The sequence below is a fragment of the Suncus etruscus genome, chromosome 2 (assembly GCF_024139225.1).
Source record: "Suncus etruscus isolate mSunEtr1 chromosome 2, mSunEtr1.pri.cur, whole genome shotgun sequence".
Lineage (NCBI taxonomy): Eukaryota > Metazoa > Chordata > Mammalia > Eulipotyphla > Soricidae > Suncus > Suncus etruscus.
Genome location: NC_064849.1, coordinates 11189 through 35220, shown reverse-complemented (window position 1 = coordinate 35220; position 24032 = coordinate 11189). Strand labels below are relative to the sequence as shown.

Sequence of the window (24032 nt, the reverse complement as noted above, 5' to 3'; positions counted from 1 at the left end):
CCCCCCAAAAAAAAAACAAAAAAAACAAAAAAAGTGCATTGTGTATCTTCTATGGCAAACTCTCTGTATAAAAGATACTGCCTTTTAAATGTATATAAAAAGGGAAGGGCCCAGAGAAATAGCACAGTGGCGTTTGCCTTGCAAGCAACCAATCCATGACTTAAGGTGGTTGGTTCGAATCCCGGTGTCCCATATGGTCCCCCGTGCCTGCCAGGAGCTATTTCTGATCAGACAGCCAGGAGTAACCCCTGAGCACCGCCGGGTGTGGCCCAAAAACCAAAAAAAAGGAGGGGGGGAAATAATATAATAAATAAATAATAATAAATATCGTCATAATAAAATTAATAGATTGCATCTGATGAGAACCCAGTGACAGTTTCTGTTCCACTTGGGGCAGGAAGGCAGGACCTACATTTTGTGTCCAAGTGCTTGGAACTCAGATGGGATGGGGGAAGGGACAGAAATCCCTGCTCAGCAAGAGAAGAGAATTCTGTGATTGGAGTGGGAAGCCCCAGTATCCAGTGCCACTTGACGCTGGCTGGCAAAACTCTGGTTCTTGATACTGTTATGTATGTAAACATTTCCATAAGATTATTATGTTACTGATTCTACCTACCCTAATCAATGATTGTGTCCTACCCTAGGGTGTGACCTGGCATTCTGCTCCTACCCTAGGGTGGTACCTGATTCTGGTATATAAAATAAAAGCAAAGGTCTGTGGAAGGCAGGGGCTTTGTTCTGGGGCTGATTCTGGGGCTTTTTTTTTTTTTGGTTTTTGGGCCACACCAGTTTGACGCTCAGGGTTTACTCCTGGCCATGTGCTCAGAAATCGCCCCTGGCTTGGGGGGACCATATGGGACGCCGGGGGATCGAACCGCCGTCCGTTCCTTGGTAGAGCTTACAAGGCAGACACCTTATCTCTAGCGCCACCTTCCCGGCCCCGATTCTGGGGCTTTTGGCTTCAGCCATATCCACTGAATAAAGCTGAGATCTTCTGAAGCCTGACTGCTTGTTAGCTTTCTACCCGCCACATTCACCTCAGAACCGCCGGCTGTACAGGGTGGCAGAGGCGTGGTCCAAGCTGAAGGAGAAAGACCTCATCCTCCATCCCTCCATCAGCCAGCCCCATCAAGGGCTGTTATGCAACAGATACAGTGGATCACAGCACCAGCTGATGCCTGCCTCACTGCAGGGACCTCAACGCCACTCTCCCAGCCCTGGTCCCTAACACGGGGGACGTGGGGGAACTGTCGTAGTGTGGGGAACACATGCCCATGTCCACACAGCAAGTGTAAGCATCTGCCACATGTTCTGGCTGCTAACTTCTAAATACACAGTATTTGTAAACTGGGCTGAGGAGGGAAGAGGGTTCAAGGCCTGCCCACAGCATCTATCACTGTCACACAACACCAGACATCCCAGCGGGCCAGCTGTACTCAGGGGACACTGGGCACTTGTTCACTTGGAAACCTGGGTAATGCGTTATGCACCCCGGGAGTCTGATTTGTGACAGGGCCAGACCAAGGGGCTGAGTGCAGTGTCCATCCATGCAACAACCCAGGGTGGGGACGGTTCCAGGTCATATTGTGTGGGCGGATCAGGTCTGCAAGACCCCAAAGCTGGGATGCAACTTACCACCCAAAATCTTAGGCCAGGCAATTGCCTTGTCCTAATTAAATGAATCAGAGTAGCTGTCTACAAGGGGTAAGTGACTTGGGAGTGGAGGAAGGGAGTGTAGGGAGGGTCACTTGCCCTTGGGGTGAAAAGAACTGGGTGGTCCTCCAAAAAAGGCTCAGTCTTTGGATACACTGGTTTCACCCTGTGGCCTCTGGGCTTTCCACGTGCATAGCAAAGGTGAGGCACCAGCCTCAGAAGGACCTGGAAGCTCCTTAGCTGGAGAAGGCAGGTGGAGGAGCGAGGTCATGCGGCAGCTGTGTGAGACCTGGGCAGTTAGCACATGCTTGGGAGGAGAAACAAGGACAGACCAGGGGACAGTGGGCAGCCCCCTCCTCCCATCCACCCTCCATCTCCCAGATTGCTCCATCCCTAGCTTGGTGGGGTGGGGTCTAGGGACTCTTGGGGCCTCCTTTAAACATGCCAGGATCCTAAGGATCCCCTTCTCCAATGCTCCTTCTGGGATTCACAGCAGCCGCACCGGAAAGCAAACTGCCCATCTGCCCTCCATCTGCCAAACTCATCCTGAGACAAACCATTGCCAAATAGGGGAGTTACTAGAAGGTTCATAGTTAGAACTATGAGCATTACTTCTAAGGTCTAGGAATTTATCCTGATCTGGGGATGAAACAGAAGTATTATAAAATTTTAGATCAGTGTCTACAGGCTGAAATACTGCAGCGTTGGTAGTAAATCCACACTCCAACCTTTTCAGCAAGTCTCTGATGGGGCCTCTCTTGTCTTGATGTTCTCTGCAGTCAACAGTCCTGCTGGGATTAGGAACCTCCTGAAAGTTCTCATTGAAATCAAAGTGACCCAAGGTCACTCTTCTAATCTCCCAGGTAGCCCAAATAGTTTGCCTCTTCTCAAGGCCTTTTCCCTTATTTTCTGAGTCAGTTAAAAAGACAAGGAAGCTGGTGGGAAAACACCCTGTGGCTATAGGCCTAGGAGTGGAAAAACATATAGGAATGTCACTAGGCTGATTGGTATAATTGACTTTGGCTGACCGTATTTTTGTTTGTTTGTTTTTTGTTTTTTGGGTCACACCCGGCAGCACTCAGGGGTTACTCCTGGCTCCACGCTCAGAAATCACTCCTGGCAGGTTCGGAGGACCATATGAGTGCTGGGATTCGAACCAATGACCCTCTGCATGAAAAGCAAACACCCCACCTCCATGCTATCTCTCCGGCCCCTGGCTGACAGTTTTTGAGGCATCTTGGTCTCCCCCAATCCTTCCAAGAACTGTGCATTGTTGGCAAATATCTTAAGATGTTTGCTACCTGTGACAGAGGGTGGAGAAGCGGGGCTTTGTGCCATATGCCCAATAAGCCCAGACCGAACCTGCAGTTGTAGCAAAGGTACAGGCAACCTGCAAGGTTAATACAGACAAGATAGCCAAAAACAGTGTCTCTGAGGTACAGGGTTTCCCAGTAGCAGGCACAATCTGCTGGGCTTCAGATGACAGCTAAAATTTGTCCCCAAGTGGGAAAATCAGATGTCCTCAGGGCAGAGATCCAGCCTCTGGAGTTTGCATCACAGATGGCTCTCTCCTTTCCTTTGTATTGCGTTGTACTGGATGGGGCTTCTCTTGCTGGCGGGATAAGTCTAGGATCCAGGTGGGAGGTTCTGAATCCTGTGGAAAGACACATGTATACTCCCTTCTCAGTACAATGAACACACAAAGACCTTACCATTTTGAGGTTAACAAATCTTTCACATTCCTAGAGGTCTTTTCTCATGGTTGATTACAATGTTTGTGCGTGGTGATAGCTCTTTCACTGTTTTAAGAAATTCAATACAGGGGCCGGAGAGATAGCATGGAGGTAAGGCGTTTACCTTTCATGCAGAAGGTCATTGGTTCGAATCCCGGCGTCCCATATGGTCCCCCATGCCTGTCAGGAGCGATTTTTGAGTACGGAACCAGGAAAAATCCCTGAGCACTTCCGGGTGTGACCCAAAAACGAAACAAAAAAAATCAATACAAATAATGCATGATTAATTAATTGATGATGAGAATAATATGGAAATTCAGAATTTTCTAATTGCTGTATTTGATTTTTTGAGCTTTGTTGAGCTCTTTCCACTATAGCTTGTGCCTGGGATTATAAGGAATCATAGCATGACTTTCAATGGTCATAGTTTTACAAAATTTTAAGTTTGCTTTGAAGGTATAAGCAAGGACATTGCCTTAATTCTTTTTTGGCTTGCCCAATGTTGAAAAAACAAGCTACCAAAAGTTGAGTCTTATCTTTAACTGTGAAGTAAATAAAGGACTTTCAAACAGCTCCCATTGTCATTTGTATCTTTTTTTTTTTTTTTTTTTGGGTCACACCTGGCAGCGCTCAGGGGTTACTCCTGGCTTTACGCTCAGAAATCGCTCTTGGTAGGCAAGGGGGACCATATGGGATGCCGGGATTTGAACCAGCTCTGTTCTGGATCAGCTAGTGGAAGGCAAACGCCCTACCGCTGTGCTATCTCTCTGATCCCTCCAAATGTTGTGTATGTAAATATTTTAGGAGATTATTATGTTACTGATCCTACCCTAATCAGTGATTGTGCCCTACCCTAGGGTGTGATCTGGCATTCTGCCCCCACCCTAGGGTGGCACCTGATTCTGCTTCCACCATTGGGTGATATCTGATCCCACCATTGGGTGGTACCTGATTCTGGGGAATAAAAACAAGGGTCTGTGGAAGGCGAGAGGCTTTTGGCTGGAACTTATGCTGAGTCTTTGGACTTCAGTCTTGTCCACTGAATAAAGCTAATATTTCCACAAGCCTGACTGTCTGCGAGCTGTTTACCCGCCGTTTCACCTCAGAGCCATCAGCTGGACAGGGTGGCAGACACGTGCTCCGAGCTGGAGGGGAAAGACCTCATCCTCCATCCCTCCATCAGTCAACCTCTTCAGGGGCTGACTTGCAACACCTCCAAACACTCTTTTTTTTTTATTTTTTATGTTTTGGTCACACCCGGCAGGGCTCAGATGTTACTCCTGGCTCTACGCTCAGAAATATCTCTTGGCAGGCTTGAGGGGCCCTATGGGATGCCAGGAATTGAACCCAGGTTCTTCTGGGGTCTTGGTTTGGCCATCTGCAAGACAAATGCCCTACCACTGTGCTATCTCTCTGGCCCCAGCACATTAGATTTTAACCCTCCAGTATTCACACTCATCTGAGGTGGTGCATACACCTTAGGGCAGTATTACCTTACCCCTATTTTTTTTTTTTGTTTTGGTTTTTGGGCCACACCCGGCGGTGCTCAGGGGTTACTCCTGGCTGTCTGCTCAGAAATAGCTCCTGGCAGGCACGGGGGACCATATGGGACACCAGGATTCGAACCAACCACCTTTGGTCCTGGATCGGCTGCTTGCAAGGCAAACGCAGCTGTGCTATCTCTCCGGGCCCTAACATATATATATATATATTTTTTTTTTTTTGTGGCTTTTTTGGGTCACACCCGGCAGTGCTCAGGGGTTACTCCTGGCTCCATGCTCAGAAATTGCTCCTGGCAGGCACAGGGAACCATATGGGATGCCGGGATTCGAACCGATGACCTTCTGCATGAAAGGCAAACGCCTTACCTCCATGCTATCTCTCTGGCCCCTTACCCCTATTCTTTGTGTAAGCTTACCTACAAGAAAGACCCTCCCATTTCTGGGAGGGGTCTTGGGGAGGTTTTAAAAGGTTTGACCTGAGGGGCTAGAGGGGAATTTGCATCGATGGAGGTTGGAGGAGAGATGGCTGAAAGAAGCTAGACACAGGGCAAGCTGACAAGACCATGCTTAAAAAGGCTTAAGATTATGGGCCAAACATGTTGGCTAGGGCAAATAAAGCTGATATTTCCTGAAGCCTGTCTACTCACTGCAATCACCTAAACTTGCAGACCTGCTGGCTGATGGAGAAGGTGGAGTCACGTGGTCCTGAGCTGGAGGAGAAAGGCCTCCATCACCATCCACCTCCATCCAAGCCCATCCAAAGGGCTCTGATGCAACAGGGCAGTATTCAAACTCCTTCACTGTTTGTTTAGATCGTTCTCTAGTGATTCCAAACATTCTTTTTTGTTTGTTTGTTTTTGGGTCACACCCAGCGGTGCTCAGGGGTTACTCTTGGCTCTATGCCCAGAAATCACTCCTGGCAGGCTTGGGGGACCATATGGGATGTCGAGATTTGAACCACCGCCCATCCTAGATCAGCTAGTGCAAGGTAAACGCCCTACCCTACCACTGGGCTATCTCTCCGCCCCCTCCAAACACACTCTTTTAAAGCAGATGGTGTAATTGATGACTTTGCTGTGCTGTTTCAATAATATTCATAACTAATTCATAAGTATAGGCATTAGCCAACCTATTGCCCTCAGCAAGTGGTCCTGGAAGTTTAGAGTGACTTCTAATAGTTCTATGAAAAACTTTTCCTGCCTTTTTATGTATTAATTCTTGTAACTGTAACAACAAGTCAGACACAATTGACCCAGCATTTATCACTCACTGCTGTTTCTATTTCTGGAAAAAGCTTGTACACGATGCAGTTTTAGTGGGGCATAATTTAAAAGTCTTGATTACTGCTATGATTTCTGCCCTTTGAGCTGAAATACTGGGCATAATTTCAATTACAGGAGGTTGACTGTTATCACTGAGTATCCAGGAAAGAACCGTCAGTAAAGATTAGTGAGGCGCCATCTAGCGGTGAATAACTCTTAAGTGGGGAAAATAAACTTACTTTTCTTTCTTTTCTTTCTTTCTTTCTTTTCTTTCTTTTCTTTCTTTCTTTCTTTCTTTCTTTCTTTCTTTCTTTCTTTCTTTCTTTCTTTCTTTCTTTCTTTCTTTCTTTCTTTCTTTCTTTCTTTCTTCTTTCTTTCTTTCTTTCTTTCTTCTTCCTTCCTTCCTTCCTTCCTTCCTTCCTTCCTTCCTTCCTTCCTTCCTTCCTTCCTTCCTTCCTTCCTTCCTTCCTCCCTTCCTCCCTCCCTCCTTCCTCCTTTCTTCCTTCCTTCCTTCCTTCCTTCCTTCCTTCCTTCCTTCCTTCCTTCCTCCTTCTTTCCTTCCCTCCCTCCTTCCTCCTTCCTTCCTTCCTTCTTCCTTCCTTCCTTCCTTCCTTCCTTCCTTCCTTCCTTCCTTCCTTCCTTCCTTCCTTCCTTCCTTCCTTTTAAACTCACTTTCTTTAAAATGTTCAAGAAGGAATGTGATGGTAAATTAAACACCACTTCCCTGATGAAGCCCATCTTTCTACTGGTCCTCTGTGTGCATTAATCACTTAAACTGTTGCTTAGTATAAGAATTATGATATTGGTGACTTCATAACCTGTAAGAGCTATACTTTTTTTTTGTTTTGTTTTTGGGTCACACCCGGCGGTGCTCAGGGGTTACTCCTGGCTGTCTGCTCAGAAATAGCTCCTGGCAGGCACGGGGGACCATATGGGACACCGGGATTCGAACCAACCACCTTTGGTTCTGGATTGACTGCTTCCAAGGCAAGCACCGCTGTGCTATCTCTCCGGGCCCAAGAGCTGTACTTCTTTTTTTTTTTTTTTTTTTTTTTTTTTTTTGGTTTTTGGGCCACACCCGTTTGACGCTCAGGGGTTACTCCTGGCTATGCGCTCAGAAATCGCCCCTGGCTTGGGGGACCATATGGGACACCGGGGATCGAACCGCGGTCCTACGCTAGCGCTTGCAAGGCAGACACCTTACCTCTAGCGCCACCTTCCCGGCTGTACTTCTTAATCTTCCTTTGCTGATTATCAAGACTACCATATATGGATAAAAACAATTTATTTTCTACAAGGAATGTGGAAGATGGATCCATACTATTGGTCCTTCCTGCCAGATGCATTCCATGGGAGGGTAGGCAGTTTTAAAAATTAATAGTTGCCTTTGTTGGGAATAATTTATTTGCACTAATTTGACTATATTTGAATGCCTGATCAATCAGCTTTAATGTCTCCTTTTCCTCAGGAGTTAAAGTCCTAGGGGCTGGAGAGATAGCATGGAGGTAAGGTGTCTGCCTTCCAGGCAGAAGGACAGTGGTTCAAATCCCGGCATCCCATATGGTCCCCCATACCTGCCAGGGGTGGTTTCTGAGAGTAGAGCCAAGAGTAACCCCTGAGCGCTGCCGGTTGTGACCCAAAAACCAAAAAAAAAAAAAAAAGTGGTCCTATTAGAGTTTGGGGAAGGATCCCCTTTTAAAATATTAAATAAAAACTTAAGGGGCTGGAGAGATAACATGAAGGTAGTGTGTTTGCCTTGCATGCAGAAGGATGGTGGTTCAAATCCCGGCCTTCCAGGAGTGATTTCTGAGCATAGAGTCAGGAGTAACCCCTGAACATTGCCGGGTTTGACCCCCCCAAAAAACCCCCAAGAAACAAAAACTTAAATCAGGGGCCAGAGCAATAGCACAGCAATAGGGTGTTTGCCTTGCATGTGGCTGACCCAGGACAGATGGTGGTTCGATTCCTGACATCCCATTTGGTCCCCCAAGCCTGTCAGGAGCGACTTTTGAGTGCAGAGCCAGGAGTAACTCCTGAGTGTCATTGGGTGTGGTCCAAAAACCAAAACCATACCAAACCAAACCAAATCACCAGTAGTTAAATTTAGGTAGGCCAGATCTAATTAATATTTCCAATAATTTTTAAAAATTATTAAAAATCTTAAAAATTATTAAAGTGTATGGGGCCGGGCGGTGGCGCTGGAGGTAAGGTGCCTGCCTTGCCTGCGCTAGCCTAGGACGGACCACGGTTCGATCCCCCGGTGTCCCATGTGGTTCCCCAAGAAGCCAGGAGCAACTTCTGAGCGCATAGCCAGGAGTAACCCCTGAGCGTCACAGGGTGTGGCCCAAAAACCAAAAAAAAAAAATTATTAAAGTGTATCCAATTCATTTCTTTTTTTAAATTTTTTATTTTGAATTATGAGAACAAAGATGCAAAGAAAGAGGACAAGGTAAAGTTACAGTGGAAGGACAATCACCCATAATATAATTCTCAGAAGAAGTCCCCTTGCTGATATCTTAACTTTGAACTTTCAGCCAAAGAACATTAAGGTAAATAAAACAGAATCCATGTACAATTACTTTGTCCCTCAAGTCCCCAGATTGCAACACAGTATAATATTTCTTTTTTTTTTTTTTGGGCCACACCCGGCGGTGCTCAGGGGTTACTCTGGCTGTCTGCTCAGAAATAGCTCCTGGCAGGCACGGGGGACCATATGGGACACCGGGATTTGAACCAACCACCTTTGGTCCTGGATCAGCTGCTTGCAAGGCAAACGCCGCTGTGCTATCTCTCCGGGCCAGTATAATATTTCTTAACAGCACACAAGGCAACCTAAAGCCATAAAACTTACGTAACTCCTTAAACATTAGAGGCATAGTATTTTTTACATTTCCATGTACATGCATATTATCTTAAGTTTACCTCAAATTTTTTTTTTTTTTGGTTTTTGGGCCACACCCGGTGACGCTCAGGGGTTACTCCTGGCTATGCGCTCAGAGGTCACTCCTGGCTTGGGGGACCATATGGGACGCCGGGGGATCGAACTGCCGTCCGTCCTAGGCTAGCGCAGGCAAGGCAGGCACCTTACCTCCAGCGCCACCGCCCGGCCCCTAGTTCACCTCAAATTTTAAGTGGTATTTTTTAAGGATTAGAGTCAAAGGAGCACAGTAAAAACGGTGTTAGAGTGGCAATTGTTGTTTGCATAGGTCCATCAAAATATGAGAGGCATGGAAAGGAATAATCTTGGCCTAAATACAAAGAGATCCTACCCCTGAAGTTTCCTGGCATAAGACCAACTTTAGACTCCAGGCAAGTTATCATCCAATACAAGACATTGTCCGTAGTGCCAACACACTTTTAAAACAGTCCCTGTTGTTGGTATCATGTTTCTGTATTAAAGATCCTGGAATCTGGGTCCAGAGAGATAGCACAGCGGCGTTTGCCTTGCAAGCAGCCAACCCAGGAACAAAGGTGGTTGGTTTGAACCCCGGTGTCCCATATGGTCCCCCGTGCCTGCCAGGAGCTATTTCTGAGCAGACAGCCAGGAGGAACCCCTGAGCACTGCTGGGTGTGCCCCCCCCCAAAAAAAAACACAAACACACACACACAAAAAGATCCTGGAATCTGCATATACTACATTGAAGTCAGGATGTGGAGCATCCTCTCCTTTTGAAAGGTCCGGACGTCCTAATCTAGCTGCCCGACGCAGAGAAATGAAGAGGCTGATGAGTCCCAGCAAATGCTTTGAAAAGTGCTTTAATACTGACCATTCGAATGGCCAGGGTCAAAGTGTCCCCAGAATAGACCGGGCACAAAGAGACCTCGTGGTTCCCTAGTTTCCCCCTTATATAGGATGGGAAGTGGGAGGGGAAGGAGAGTCCTTGAGGGCTGGACTACGGTAACACGAATCATTGGTGACGTAGGGATAGAGGTGGGGCCGAGGCAGTGACGACTTCCTTTAGGGTGGGGCCAAGATAGTGACGACTTCCCTTAAGGGTGGGGCCAAAGTAGTGACGACTTCCCTTAAGGGTGGGGCCAAAGTAGTGATGACTTCCCTAAGGGCGGGACACCCGCCAAGGCTGGTGGGGGGGCTGATTTCCCTTTTCACTTTCATCTCACCATTAAAGACAATGCAGGAAACCCTGTCCTGTAAGCAGGTTAGGGTCAGGGTCAGGGTTAGGGTTAGGGTCAGGGTCAGGGTCAGGATCAGGGTCAGGGTTACGGTCAGGGTCAGGGTCAGGGTTAGGGTTAGGGTCAGGGTCAGGGTTAGAGGGTTAGGGTTAGGGTTAGGTTTAGGGTGTTAGGGGCTTAGGGGGTTATGGGGTTAGGGGATTAGTGGGTTAGGGGGTTAGAGGTTTAGGGGGTTAGGGTGTTAGGGTGTTAGGGTTAGGGTTAGGGTTTAGGGCTAGGGGTAGGGGTTAGGGGTTAGGGTTAGAATTAGGGTTAGGGGTTAGGGTTAGGGTTAGGGTTAGGGGTTAGGGTTTGGGTTAGGGTTAGGGCTAGGGTTAGGGTTAGGGCTAGGGTTAGGGCTGGGGTTAGGGCTGGGGTTAGGGCTAGGTCTAGGGTTAGGGTTAGGGTTAGGGCTAGGTTTAGGGCTAGGGCTAGGGCTAGGGTTAGGGCTAGGGCTAGGGCTAGGGTCAGGGTTAGGGTCAGGGTCAGGGTCAGGGTTAGGTTAGGGTTAGGGTTAAGGATAGGGTTTAGGGGTTAGGGTTTAGGGGTCAGGGTCAGGGTCAGCGTCAGGGTTAGGTTAGGGTTGGGGTTGGGGTTGGGGTTAGGGTTAGGGTTAGGGGTTAGGGTTAGGATTAAGGTTAGGGCTAGGGCTAGGGCTAGGGTTAGGGTAGGGTTGGAGTTGGGGATGGGGTTGGGGTTGGGTCTAGGGTTAGGGTTAGGGTGTTAGGGTTGGGGTTGGGGTTGGGGTTGGGGTTAGGGTTAGTGGTTAGGTTTAGGGTTAGGGCTATGTCTAGGGCTATGGTTAGGGTAGGGTTGGGTTTAGGGTTGAGGTTGGGGTTAGGGTTAGGGGTTAGGGGTTAAGGGTTTGGGTTAGGGTTATGTTTAGGGGTTAGGGTTAGGGTTAGTGTTAGGGTGTTAGGGGGTTAGGGGGTTAGGGTGTTAGGGGGTTAGGGTGTTAGGGTGTTAGGGGGTTATGGTGTTAGGGTGTTAGGGTGTTAGGGGGTTAGTGGGTTAGGGTGTTAGGGGGTTAGGGTGTTAGGGTGTTAGGGGGTTAGGGGTTTAGGGGGTTAGTGGGTTAGGGGCTTAGCGGGTTAGGGTTAGGGTATTAGGCTTTAGGGTTAGGGTTTAGTGTTAGTGGTTAGGGGTTAGGGGTTAGGGTTAGGGTTAGGGTGTTAGGGTTGGGGTTGGGGTTGGTGTTGGGGTTGGGTTTAGGGTTAGGGTATTAGGGTGTTAGGGGCTTAGGGTGTTAGGGGGTTAGGGTTAGGGGGTTAGGGTTTAGGGTTAGTGTTAGGGTTTAGGGTTAGGGGTAGGGGTTACGGGTTAGGGGTTAGGGTTAGGGTTAGGGTTAGGGTCAGGGTCAGGGTCAGGGTTAGGGTATGGTTAGGGTTAGCGTTAGGGTTTAGGTTAGGGTTAGGGTTAGGGTTAGAGTTCTCTTTTCTTTGTGAAGGGCAGGGCGCCCTGGAATGGGTTCGCCCCGAGAGAGGGGCCCGCGCCTTGGAAAGCGTCGCGGTTCTGGCGGCCTCTGGTGAGCTCTCGCTGGCCCTTGAAAATCCGGGGAAGAGGGTGTAAATCTTGGCCGGGCCGTATCCATATCCGAAGCCGGTCTCCAAGGTGAACAGCCTCTGGCATGTTGGAACAATGTAGGTAAGGTAAGTTAGCAAGCCGGATCCGTAACTTTGGGATAAGGATTGGCTCTAAGGGCTGGGTCGGTCGGATTGGGGCGCAAAGCGGGGCTGGACGCGCGCCGCCGCCCCACTCACGCCCGGGGCACCCCTTGCTTGCAAATTATCTGCTTGTTTGTTTGATGAAAGAAAGTGGAATTCTAGAATAAGGAGGGTCCTGCCTGTGTTGTAATAGTACTAGCAGCAGCAGCATTAGGTAAATACATATACACACATAACACATGTAAGTAAATCATCAAGTCAGTCAGTCAGTCAGTCAGTCAGTTGGTCAGTCACTCAGTCACTCAGTAAGTAAACAACCCAATCTAAATTCTAAATTTTTCCAGAGAACTCCTGGACTTTCCTTCTATCAGAGATCTTCTCCCAATCCTACATTTAGGGAAAGGGTCGTTGGCTGACTTTTGGCTTGTAGGCTTATATCTGTCATTATTTTTTAGCATCAATACATCCAAGACCACACAGCCCCTGACCCCCAGCCAACCTTTATTCCTTTCTTCTTAGTTTTAGAGAAAAATCCGGAACCCTTACTTAAAAGATAAGAAAAAAAATGGCTCTGGGTTGGGGGGGGGGGAGTCATTCCTCATGAAGCCAGGTTCACTGTTCTTTCTTCTCTCTCTCTCTCTCACTCTCTCTCCCTCCCTTCCTCCCTCCCTCCCTCTCTCCCTCCCTCTCACCCTCCCTCCCTTCATCCTTCTTTCTCTAGAAATAAAAGAAGAAAAGAAGGAGCCAGAGAAATAGCATAGAGGTAGAGTGTTTGCCTTGCATGCAGAAGGATGGAGCAATTTCTGAGCAGAGAGAACCAGGAGTAACCCCTGAGCGCTGCCGGGTGTGACCCAAAAACCACAAAAAAAAAAAAAAAAAAAAGAAAGAAAAAGAAAAAGAAAAAAATGAAAGAACGCAAATAAAAAGAGAAAAAGCAGGTTTTTGCGTGTGTGAGAGAGAGAGACAGAGACAGAGACAGAGAGAGATCCCACATGCCAAATTAGGATTGAAAGTTTTGAGTAAGTCTGTCTCTAAAGAACAGATACATTGATTGGGGAGGGGGTGGGAAAAATATACATTAAATGACCACTCTTTAAAACAAAGAAGAAAGAAAAGAAAAGAAAAGAAAAGAAGAGAAGAGAAGAGAAAGAAAAGAAAAGAAAAGAGAAGAAAAGAAACGAAAGAAAAGAAAAGAAAAGAATTAACGTTTGCCTTTGCTAGGTAGAGGTAGAATAATCACTGGGCCCTATGGAAACTGTAGCCCATAGTGAATGAACAGTGAATTTTTCAGTGAAGAAATAGTGAATGAATAGTGTGGGGGGGATTTTAACACCTCTTCCCTTCCTTCAGTATTGGCTGTTTCCCCGTCTTTCTGGTATGTGCCATTCTCACTGGTATGAGAAAAGACCATGTCTTTGCTTCCATTTTTTCCCTAATGAGTGAGATGATACTTTTTTTGTATATAATCGGATTTTGATATATTTTCTTCAGGTAGGTAGGTAGGTAGGTCTGTTCATCACTCTCCTTCTTTGTTTGGATACGGAGTTAGGAAGAAGTTTGGGGGCCAGAGAGAAACCATGGAGATAGGGTGTTTGCCTTGCCTGCATGCAGAAGGACGGTGATTAGAAACCCGGCATCCCATATATTCCCCGCGCGCCTGCCAGGAGCGAGTTCTGAGCGTAGAGCCAGGAGTAAGTAACCCCTGAGCGCAGCCAGGTGTGACCCAAAAACTAACCCCCCCCCAAAAAAAAGCAAGAGGGCCCGGAGAGATAGCACAGCGGCGTTTGCCTTGCAAGCAGCCTATCCAGGACCAAAGGTGGTTGGTTCGAATCCCGGTGTCCTATATGGTCCCCCGTGCCTACCAGCAGCTATTTCTGAGCAGACAGCCAGGAGTAACCCCTGAGCACCGCCGGGTGTGGCCCAAAAACCAAAAAATAAAAAATAAAAAGTAAAATAAAAAAATAAAAAGGAAAAAAAGAGAGAAAAAAAGAGAGAAAAAAACAGAGAAAGAGAGAGAGAGAGTAAAAGTAACCCCTGAGCACTGAAAAAAAAGTAACCCCTGAGCACCCAAAAAATAATATAAAAATAAAAAGGAGAGAGAGAAAACAGGGCGTGTGTTTTGTTGGTGTTGGTGTGTGTGTGTGTGTGTGTGTGTGTGTGTGTGTGTGAGAGAGAGAGAGAGAGAGAGAGAGAGAGAGAGAGAGAGAGAGAGAGAGAGAGAGAGAGAGAGAGAGAGAGAGAGAGAGAATTGCGTTCGTTCGTTCCGGGACCCCGACCCTAAACCCTTATTCCGATGACTAGTCCTGACCCTAACTCTTCTAACCCTAACAACCTCACCTTCAGGAACTGATTTTAATATTGAATATCGTATTTTCTGTCTATTCTTTTCCCATGTGTTTTGACTGGGGCAACATTTTTAACATCTGTAATGTTTTATTTTGTGTAAAATACAAATACAAACAAACTTTCCCCGCATCCTTATTGGAAACACTATGTATATTTCGTTGATAGCTTTTTTTCTTTGAATGCTTTTTATTAGTCACCTTTTCTTGAAAGATTGACTTTTAAATGGGTCCCCATGTGTGATAACATACGAATTCCAGCAGTTGTCTTGCCCATACTCTATTCAAAAATTGGGCTTTCCTGTTTCCTCTGGCGTGTGAGATTTGACCTCCGACCAAAGCCTCATCTACTTTGGAAATGTAGGGCTTCTCGGGTCTGTGCATCCTCTAGTGTGATGGAATTTGACCTCGCCCACTCTCTGCAAACATATGGTTTCTCCCATTTGCATCCTGTGGTGTGTGATAAGACTTGATTTCAGAGTTAAGCCTTGCTCACAATCCCTGCAAATATGGGGCTTCTTGCCTGTGTGTCATCTGGTGCTAACACTACACAATCTGGCTTCCTCCGTGTTATCTCTGGTGTCTGCTGAGATGTGTGAACTGAATGAAGCCACACAACTCACTCCTTGCATAGGGCTTCTCTCCTATGTGTCTTCTGGTGTGCCATAAGATCTGACCTCCCACTGAAGCCACGCCCACACTCCTTGCAAACATGGGGCTTCTCCCCTGTGTGTGTTCTCTGGTGTCTGAGAGCTGTGAACTCACCCTGAAGCCACACCCAGACTCCTTGCAAACATGGGGTTTCTCCCCTGTGTGTGTTCTCTGGTGTGTGATAAGACTTGACCTCACACTGAAGCCACGCCCATACTCCTCGCAAACATGGGGCTTCTCTCCTGTGTGTGTTCTCTGGTGTCTGATGAGACTTGACCTCACAATGAAGCCACGCCCACACTCCTTGCAAACAAAGGGCTTCTCCCCTGTGTGTGTTCTCTGGTGTCTGATGAGACTTGACCTCACACTGAAGCCACGCCCACACTCTCTATAAACATGGGGCTTCTCCCCTGTGTGTGTTCTCTGGTGTCTGATGAGCTGTGAACTCACCCTGAAGCCACACCCACACTCCTCGCAAACATGGGGCTTCTCCCCTGTGTGTGTTCTCTGGTATGCCCTGAGATATGACCTTTCACTGAAGCCACACCCACACTCCTTGCAAACATGGGGCTTCTCCCCTGTGTGTGTTCTCTGGTGTATGTTGAGATCTGAGCTCGTGCTGAAGCCACGCCCACACTCCTCGCAAACATGGGGCTTCTCCCCTGTATGTGTTCTCTGGTGTGCCCTGAGATATGACCTTTCACTGAAGCCACACCCACACTCCTTGCAAACATGGGGCTTCTCCCCTGTGTGTGTTCTCTGGTGTCTGATGAGACTTGACCTCACCCTGAAGCCACGCCCACACTCCTTGCAAACATGGGGCTTCTCCCCTGTGTGTGTTCTCTGGTGTCTGATGAGATTTGAGCTCCTACTGAAGCCACGCCCACACTCTTTGCAAACAAAGGGCTTCTCCCCTGTGTGTGTTCTCTTGTGTGTGATGAGACTTGACCTCACACTGAAGCCACGCCCACACTCCTTGCAAACATGGGGCTTCTCCCCTGTATGTGTTCTCTGGTGTGCGATGAGACTTAACCTCACACTGAAGCTATGCCCACACTCCCTGCAAATATGGGGCTTTTGCCCTGTGTGCGTCCTCTGGTGTCTGATAAGAACTGACCTCTGACCAAAGCCTCGTCCACACTCTCTATAAACATGGGGCTTCTCTCCTGTGTGAGTCATTTGATGTGTGATGATATTTGATCCATCACTGAAGCCTTTCTCAGGCCTTACATACTTGTCTCTTAAAATTATTGGCAAGTCTATCTCTGAAACTACCTTCGGATTTTCTTTCAGGCCTGTGTTAATGTCTTCCTCCATTGTCATCTGTTTACCAGAGCTACCTACTTGGCTGCTCAATAGTTGAGGAAACACTATTGAATTTCTTCTACGCTTCATCCTACTAGCCAAATGTATGGAGCTTTCTTCATGCTTTTGACTTTTTTTTTTTTTTTTTGGTTTTTGGGCCACACCCGGTAATGTCAGGGGTTACTCCTGGCTATGCGCTCAGAAGTCGCTCCTGGCTTGGGGGACCATATGGGACGCCGGGGGATCGAACCGCGGTCCGTCTCCTAGGCTAGCGCAGGTAAGGCAGGCACCTTACCTCCAGCGCCACCGCCCGGCCCATGCTTTTGACTTTCAAATGTGTCATTCTTTGAATGCTGGCACCATTGGTTCTGATCACGTGGACGGGAAATCTCTGATTGAGGGGGCTTTCTTGCAGATGTTTCCAAGAGGATCCAAGAGGGATGACTTTGTTTCATGTGATGACTGAGGAAGTTCTGATTGGAGAAGGTAAGAGAGCAGAAGGGACAAGGATGGATTTCTGGCTTGAGTTCTGCTGAAAGAAAGGTTTTGGTCAGAGTAGATATAGACAAGGCTATCTGAACCACAGCTCTATCTTGTGCTAAAGTCTGTTCTACTAGCTTTCCTTATTTTGTTGACAAAGCAAGACAAACTGTTCATGCTCCTAAATAGTCTGGTGGGTTTTTCTTTTTGGTCGGATTTTGTGGCCACACCCAGAGGTGTCTGGAGCTTCCACTTGCACTGCACCTCCTCTGCAAAACAGTGAGAACAACAAGCATGGCATGTATGGAGAGAGAAAAGAAGCCTGACTGCTGGTGAGAATGCTGTCTAGTCAAGCCTTTCTGAAAAACATGGATATGGCTAAAGAAAGTGGAAACTGAGCCCCCATATAATCCTTAGTACCACTCCTAGATATAGATCCTAGGAACACAAAAACACAATGCAAAAATGTCGTTCACACTATGTTCACCGCAGCACTATTCACATTAGCCAGAATCGGGAAACAACCCAGGAGCCTACAACAGATAAGTGGCTAAAGAAACTGTGGTACAGCTACACAATGGAATAGTATGCAGCTATTAGAAAAAAAAGAAGTCATAAAATTGACTTATACGGGGATGGACATGGAAATTATTATCATATTATGAATCAGAGGACAAGGGATAGCCAAAAAGTCAAACTCGTCTGTGGAATATAAGAAAAATAAGACGGTATGATAATAATATCCAGAGACAACAGACAATGACAGAGAACTGCGAAGACAAGCCCCTGATAAGAATCTTGCCACAGTGAGTGGTGAGCACAGAGCAGTAACTGCACAACTATCATGTAAGAGAAACAGAGTGCCAGTCTTAGACTGAGTGGGGTATTGCAGGGGAGGGACATGGAGGACACTGATGCTAGGAAAGTTGCACTGTTGAAGGGCAGTGTACAATTTATGACTAAGACTCAACTATGAACATTTCTGTAAACATGGTGCTGAAATAAAAATTTATTAAAACAAATTAGTTGAATGAAACCTGGTTGAAGCGGCAACATAGGTGGAGCGAATACATGTTGTTTTCAGATTTTAAATAAGCTGATATGAAAAGGCAAGACAGGTTGGGAGCACCATAGTGAGGAGCTTGGCAAAATCTACATTAGCTTTGTGCTGGGCTTGCTCATAAATGGTTTAAAATATACACAAAATATATTTCTGAGTGGGCTAGAAGAAAGCATAGCAGAGGGCTGCCTTGAGGCTGACCTGAGTTCAACTTCCATCATGCCATAATGTGCCCCACGCCCATGAGGAGTAATTTCTGAAGCATGGGGCCAAGATTAACCCTAATTATTATCACTGAGTGACCTTCAAAATAAAAGAAAATCACTTCCTTGGGGATATCAAAAACCCCATAATGATTAAGAGAGCAAAGAAGAAAAAGACAGGAGGACCTGAGAACAGCACCCTGACATGGGGCTGTGCAAACACACTGAGAGCACAACAGGGAGTGAAGGAATCTCAGGATCTGTTCTAAAGACCCACAGACACAGAACCAAAAGAGCAAAGGCAAGATAGCAAAGTTACAGATAATTCTGGGACTCAACAACAAGGGAATCGAAAAGGAGCAAGAGAGGTCATGCACCAATGCTCTGGGAGTCCCAAGGCCCAAGCCCAGGGCCCCCATCTCACACAGGCCCATGACAATCCATATCCAAACCAAACCGTGAGCCCAGTAGGCTCTTTCCACACTCACCGGCAAACAGGCTTTGTGGCAGCCTCTCCAGGACTCCTCCTTCTAACCAGGTGATTAGCGCAGGCTTTACCCCAAAATACCCTGCTGCAGAAGGACAATCTTGTGTTAGAAACAATGAAGGGCACAGCAGTCCATACATGAGTCTGGTTCCCTAATGAAAATGGTCACATCATAGAACAAATGAAGAACAGAATCGCTGCTACCATATGCACGTTGGTTATTGCAGAGATGAGAACAGGATAAAATAAGAGTTTCATTGAGGGAACTGGATAATACAGAGGGGATGGGGGAGCAATAGGTCAGTACTGGTTTTACACATGGCCAATCTTCATTTGACCTTGGCACCCTCTGTACTTCCCTGAGACCCTCCGGGAGTGAGCAATGAGTGAAAAGCTGGGAGTAAAACCAAGAACTGCTAAAGCCCAAAGTTATCTTAAAAAGAGGAGGCTGGAGGCTTGCTTCTGGTCCTCATCCCTTTTCCCTCCTGTGCCATTTCAGGATTTCTGGTCTGTGTCAGAGTGGAGACAGGGACCCTTTGGGCCCTCCCACCAACCCTCCTTTTCCTAAACTACAAGGATGTTGGTGCATTTGTGTAAGAATGTTTCAATGTACATCATATATTTCCTGGCTTATTGGACCTAGCACTTCTTTTTCCTAGAAAATACACATCTAAAAGCCCAGTTGAACAAACCAATGGATCAGTTTGCAATTTTTTATTGTACTCAGATAATCTCACTTGTTTTAGGAAAATATCCTCTAAAGCAGATATACCACTAGCCACTTTTTATGCAATCCATCCAATAGATCACTTTTTTTTTTTTTTTTTGGTTTTTGGGCCACACCCGGTAATGCTCAGGGGTTACTCCTGGCTATGTGCTCAGAAGTTGCTCCTGGCTTGGGGGACCACATGGGACACAGGGGATCGAACCGTGGTCCGTCCAAGGCTAGCGCAGGCAAGGCAGGCACCTTACCTTTAGTGCCACCGCCCGGCCCCGTAGATCACTTTCTTTTTTTTTTTTTGTTTTTTTTTTGTTTTTTGTTTTTTTGGGCCACACCCAGTAACGCTCAGGGGTTACTCCTGGCTATGTGCTCAGAAGTTGCTCCTGGCTTGGGGGACCATATGGGACACCGGGGGATCGAACTGCGGTCCGTCCAAGGTTAGCGCAGGCAAGGCAGGCACCTTACCTTTAGCGCCACCGCCCGGCCCCGTAGATCACTTTCTTAAACACCCTGCAACTACAGCATTCCAACCCACCAAATGCAAAGAACAATGGGAAAACTAAGGAACCTGTAGTTGGGATTTGGAGAGAAATCCTGGCAAATTTCCACATTCACCAAAACACCTGAGCCTTATAGTTGAGCACCTAAAATCAACACTTAAGTTTTCAGCAGCAGAAACCAAGGAGTTACTAGATGGTGAACATAAGCTACCTATAGACAAACAATTCAACCAATTCAAAGAACTCTTTCAGAAGGTGACGGAATCCATACAAATGGAACTGAAGGAACTAGAAAACATGTTAGCAAGTCACAATATCAGATATACACAGCTGGAGAATTGTACAAAGTCGAATAGAAAATGCAAGCCAGCGTTAATAAAGAAGTCAAAAAAGAAAGGACAGGCCTGGAGAGATAGCATGGATAGGGTGTTTGCCTTGCACGCAGAAGGATGGTGGTTCGAATCCTGGCATCCCATATGGTCCCCCGAGTCTGCCAGGAGTGATTTCTGAGCATAGAGCAGGAGTAACCCCTGAGTGCTGCCGGGTGTGACCCAAAAACAACGAAACAAAAACAAACAAAGAAAAACAAAGGACAGACAAATCATTGGAAGAAAATGTAAGGTACCTATTGAACAAAGACAAAAGAAATGATCTCCGAATGATAAGAAATACCAGTGGGAGGAAAAAGTGAAAGAAGAAAAACCAGTGAGAGATAACAACAGAGAAATTTCAACTCTCTGGAAAGAGGCTGCTATACAAATCAGAGGCAAAAACAGTGCCAACAAAATAGACCCCAACAGAAAAGCAGCAAACCATATAGTAATCCAAATGGCAAAGAGAGAGAGAGAGAGAGAGAGAGATGGACTCTTTAAAGCAGTACAGTTTTAACAACTTTAAGTATAAAGAAAAGAACCTAAGAATCAAACCAGGGAGGAGTTGGAGCAGTGGAGCAAGTGGTAGGGCGTTTGCGTTTCACGCGGCTAACCTAGGATGGAGCACGGTTTCGCCCCCCAGCGTCCCATATGGTCCCCACAAGCCAGGGGTAAATTCTGAGATCATAGTCAGGAGTAACCCCTGAGCGTCATTTACCTTACATGTAGATCGACTGGGGAGGGACCTGGTTCGATTCCTAGCATCACATGTGGTTCCCCAGCCTGCCAAGGAAGATCTCTGAGTGCAGAGCCAGGAGTAGTCCCTGAGCACTGAAGGGTGTGGTCCAACGAATAAATTAGTAAATAAATAATTAAATAAAGTTAAAGAATCACCAGATCTCTCATTTAAAACAACCCAAGCAAAAGGAGTGGAATGACATATTCAAAGTATTAAATGAAAGAAGCTTTCAACCTAGAGTTCACTACCGAGCAAACTCTCATTTATGTGAGAGGGAGGGTTAACAAACATTCTCGAACAAAATTGAGCTTGCAAAATTCATGCTAACAACTGACTCTAAATGAACTACTCAAAGAACAATTACATTAACCAAATACCCAATCGTAACAACAACTCTACACAATATAATGGCACAGGAGTCCTATCTGTCAATAGCTTCCATAAATGTCAACAGACTAAACTCTCCCAGCAAAAGGCACAGAGTAGCAGCTCATATCAGGAAATAAAGCCCAGCCACTTGCTGCCTGCAGGATTCACACTTCAAAGTTCAGGATAGACAAAAATTTAGAATAAAAGGATAGAAAATAATTCTATAAGCTACTAAAAAACAAACAAAAGCTGGGACAGCCATACTTACATCAGACCAAACTGCATTTAACCTTACTAAAGTACTTAGAGACAAAGATGGACACTACTTATTGATCAGGGGAAGAATAGACCAAGAAGTACTAACCCTGATCAACATTATGCACCAAATGTAGAGCCAGAGAAATATATAAGGCTTTTACTCACAAACCTAGAAAAACATATGGACGAAAATATGATAGTGGGAGATTTCAACACCATATCTCTGGTAGACAGATCCACTAGTCGGAACACTAGCAAAGACATAAGAGCCCTAAATGAGAAACTAGAAGAAGTAGGACTGATGGATCTATACAGGACCATTTCTCCTCAAAAAGCTGAATTCACATTCTTCACACACATTCTTCTACACATCTAAGCACACATGGAACCTTCTCTGTAAGAGACTGCTCTAGCCTGCACTAAATAAAGGCCATCAACTTTAACTTCTGTCTCTGGAAAATTCCACTGAGCTACATACGTGACATCTGGCAGGTCTAGCCCCTGAGCTAACAGGAAATCTTGCAACCAAATTAGCCCCTTGTGCTAACAACAAGGCCAGGGACAGGATGCAGATGATATATCCTTGTATAGTTTAAGAATATATAGTTTCAAAAAAATAATATATAGTTTCAACCTTTGAGCTATGTTTTTCCCAACCCCTCCTCCCCTCTTCCTGAGTTGTGCTTGACAAAGAAGTCTTTGCTAATAGTTAACAGATGCCTTGAGTTTGCTCCCCCCTTTTTTGGCTTTTTTGCTGAATGCCTGTTGCAGATATGTGATTGGTAGGAAAGCTTGTTTGAACTAACCAATGCCTAATTGCCCCGTAGAATTGAATGTAAAGTGTCTGTACCCATTTTTGCTTACGTTCCCGTATCTGACATGTAATTGGATAAAAGTATGTTTGAAGTAACCAATGGTCTTGGGACACATCCTCCTTGAACAAAACTATATAACTGCTTGTTTGAGCCTAATAAAGAGCCCTTGATCAGCCACCAAACTTGGGTCGTTTGTTCTAACTTCTCTAAGATTCCTTCACAAGCACTTCAGATAGGCTTGGCCCAGCAGACCCACGAATAAGAGGCGGCTCTCAAAACCCTTTTTCCCCGCTGGTCGGGGGTTAGGAGGAGAACCGCACTTCTCTAGCAGAGATATTTCAGGACACAAGTTTAACATACATAAACTCACAAATAAAAAAATTATACCGAGCACCATATCAGACCATGATGCCACAAAGATCAAGATTGATTGTAAAAGGGCCCGGAGAGATACCACAGCGGTGTTTGCCTTGCAAGCAGCCGATCCAGGATCTAAGGTTGTTGGTTCAAATCCCGGTGTCCCATATGGTCCCCCGTGCCTGCCAGGAGCTATTTCTGAGCAGACAGCCAAGAGTAACCCCTGAGCACCACTGGGTGTGGCCCAAACACCAAAAAAAAAAAAAAAAGATCAATTGTAAAAAGATGTGGAGAAAACCTAACTCCTGGGAACTAAACAGCTGCTCAAAAAAAAAACTTGGATCAAAGAGGAAATCAAGGAATAAAGAGATTCCTTGAGATGAATGATGATGAAGAAAAAAACTGACTAAATCTATGGGACAGAGCTAAAGCATTAATTAGGGAAAACTCATAGTAATAGACGCCTACATGAGGAAAGAAAAAGACAAAATCAACAACCTAAAGAGACACCTTAAATATCTGGACAACCAACAGCAAAGGAACCCAAACACAAGCAGAAGAAATAATATAACCAGAGCAGAAATCAACAATATAGGATCAATATAAACAACACAAAAGTTGATGAGACCAGGAGCTGCTTTTTTAATTTATTTTATTTATTTATTTATTTATTTATTTATTTATTTATTTATTTATTTATTTATTTATTTATTTATTTATGTGTGGGGGACACCGGGATTCGAACTGATGACCTTCTGCATGAAAGGCAAATGCTTTACTTCTATGCTATCTCTCCGGCACCTGGAAGAACCGTTTTTTTTTTTGTTTTTTTTTTTGGTTTTTGGGTCACACCCCCGGCATTGCTCAGGGGTTACTCCTGGCTGTCTGCTCAGAAATAGCTCCTGGCAGGCACGGGGGACCATATGGGACACCAGGATTCGAACCAACCACCTTTGGTCCTGGATCGGCTGCTTGCAAGGCAAACGCCGCTGTGCTATCTCTCCGGGCCCAGAACTGTTTTTTTTTTTTAAATAAATAAACAAGACAGACAAACCGCTGGCAAGACTCACAAGGAAAAAAAGGGAAATATTCAAATAAATTGGAACAGAAATGAAAGGGGAGAGATTACAACAGCACCCCAAGAAATACAAGGCATCATAAGAGTTTATTATGGGGCCCGGAGAGATAGCACAGCGGTGTTTGCCTTGCCAGCAGCCGATCCAGGACCAAAGGTGGTTGGTTCGAATCCCGGTGTCCCATATGGTCCCCCGTGCTTGCCAGGAGCTATTTCTGAGCAGACAGCCAGGAGTAACCCCTGAGCACCGCCAGGTGTGGCCCCCACCCAAAAAAAAAAAGAGTTTATTATGAACAACTGTAGTCACTTAAGCTA

At 46.0% G+C, this 24032-nt stretch overlaps 1 long non-coding RNA gene across 4 annotated transcripts; it reads right to left on the bottom strand.

Moving 5' to 3' along the window:
• Positions 1–15088: 15088 nt before the first annotated feature.
• LOC126001158 (uncharacterized) lies at positions 15089–16023 on the bottom strand. 4 transcript variants are annotated; one of them, XR_007492865.1, is made up of 3 exons: positions 15927–16023; positions 15507–15842; positions 15089–15338 (listed from the first exon to the last, which is right to left on the bottom strand). It is a non-coding gene; the product is annotated as an uncharacterized LOC126001158 (long non-coding RNA). The 4 variants fall into 4 exon arrangements; XR_007492868.1 differs by having other exon boundaries at positions 15089–15254; XR_007492867.1 differs by having other exon boundaries at positions 15089–15254; positions 15675–15842.
• Positions 16024–24032: the final 8009 nt, after the last annotated feature.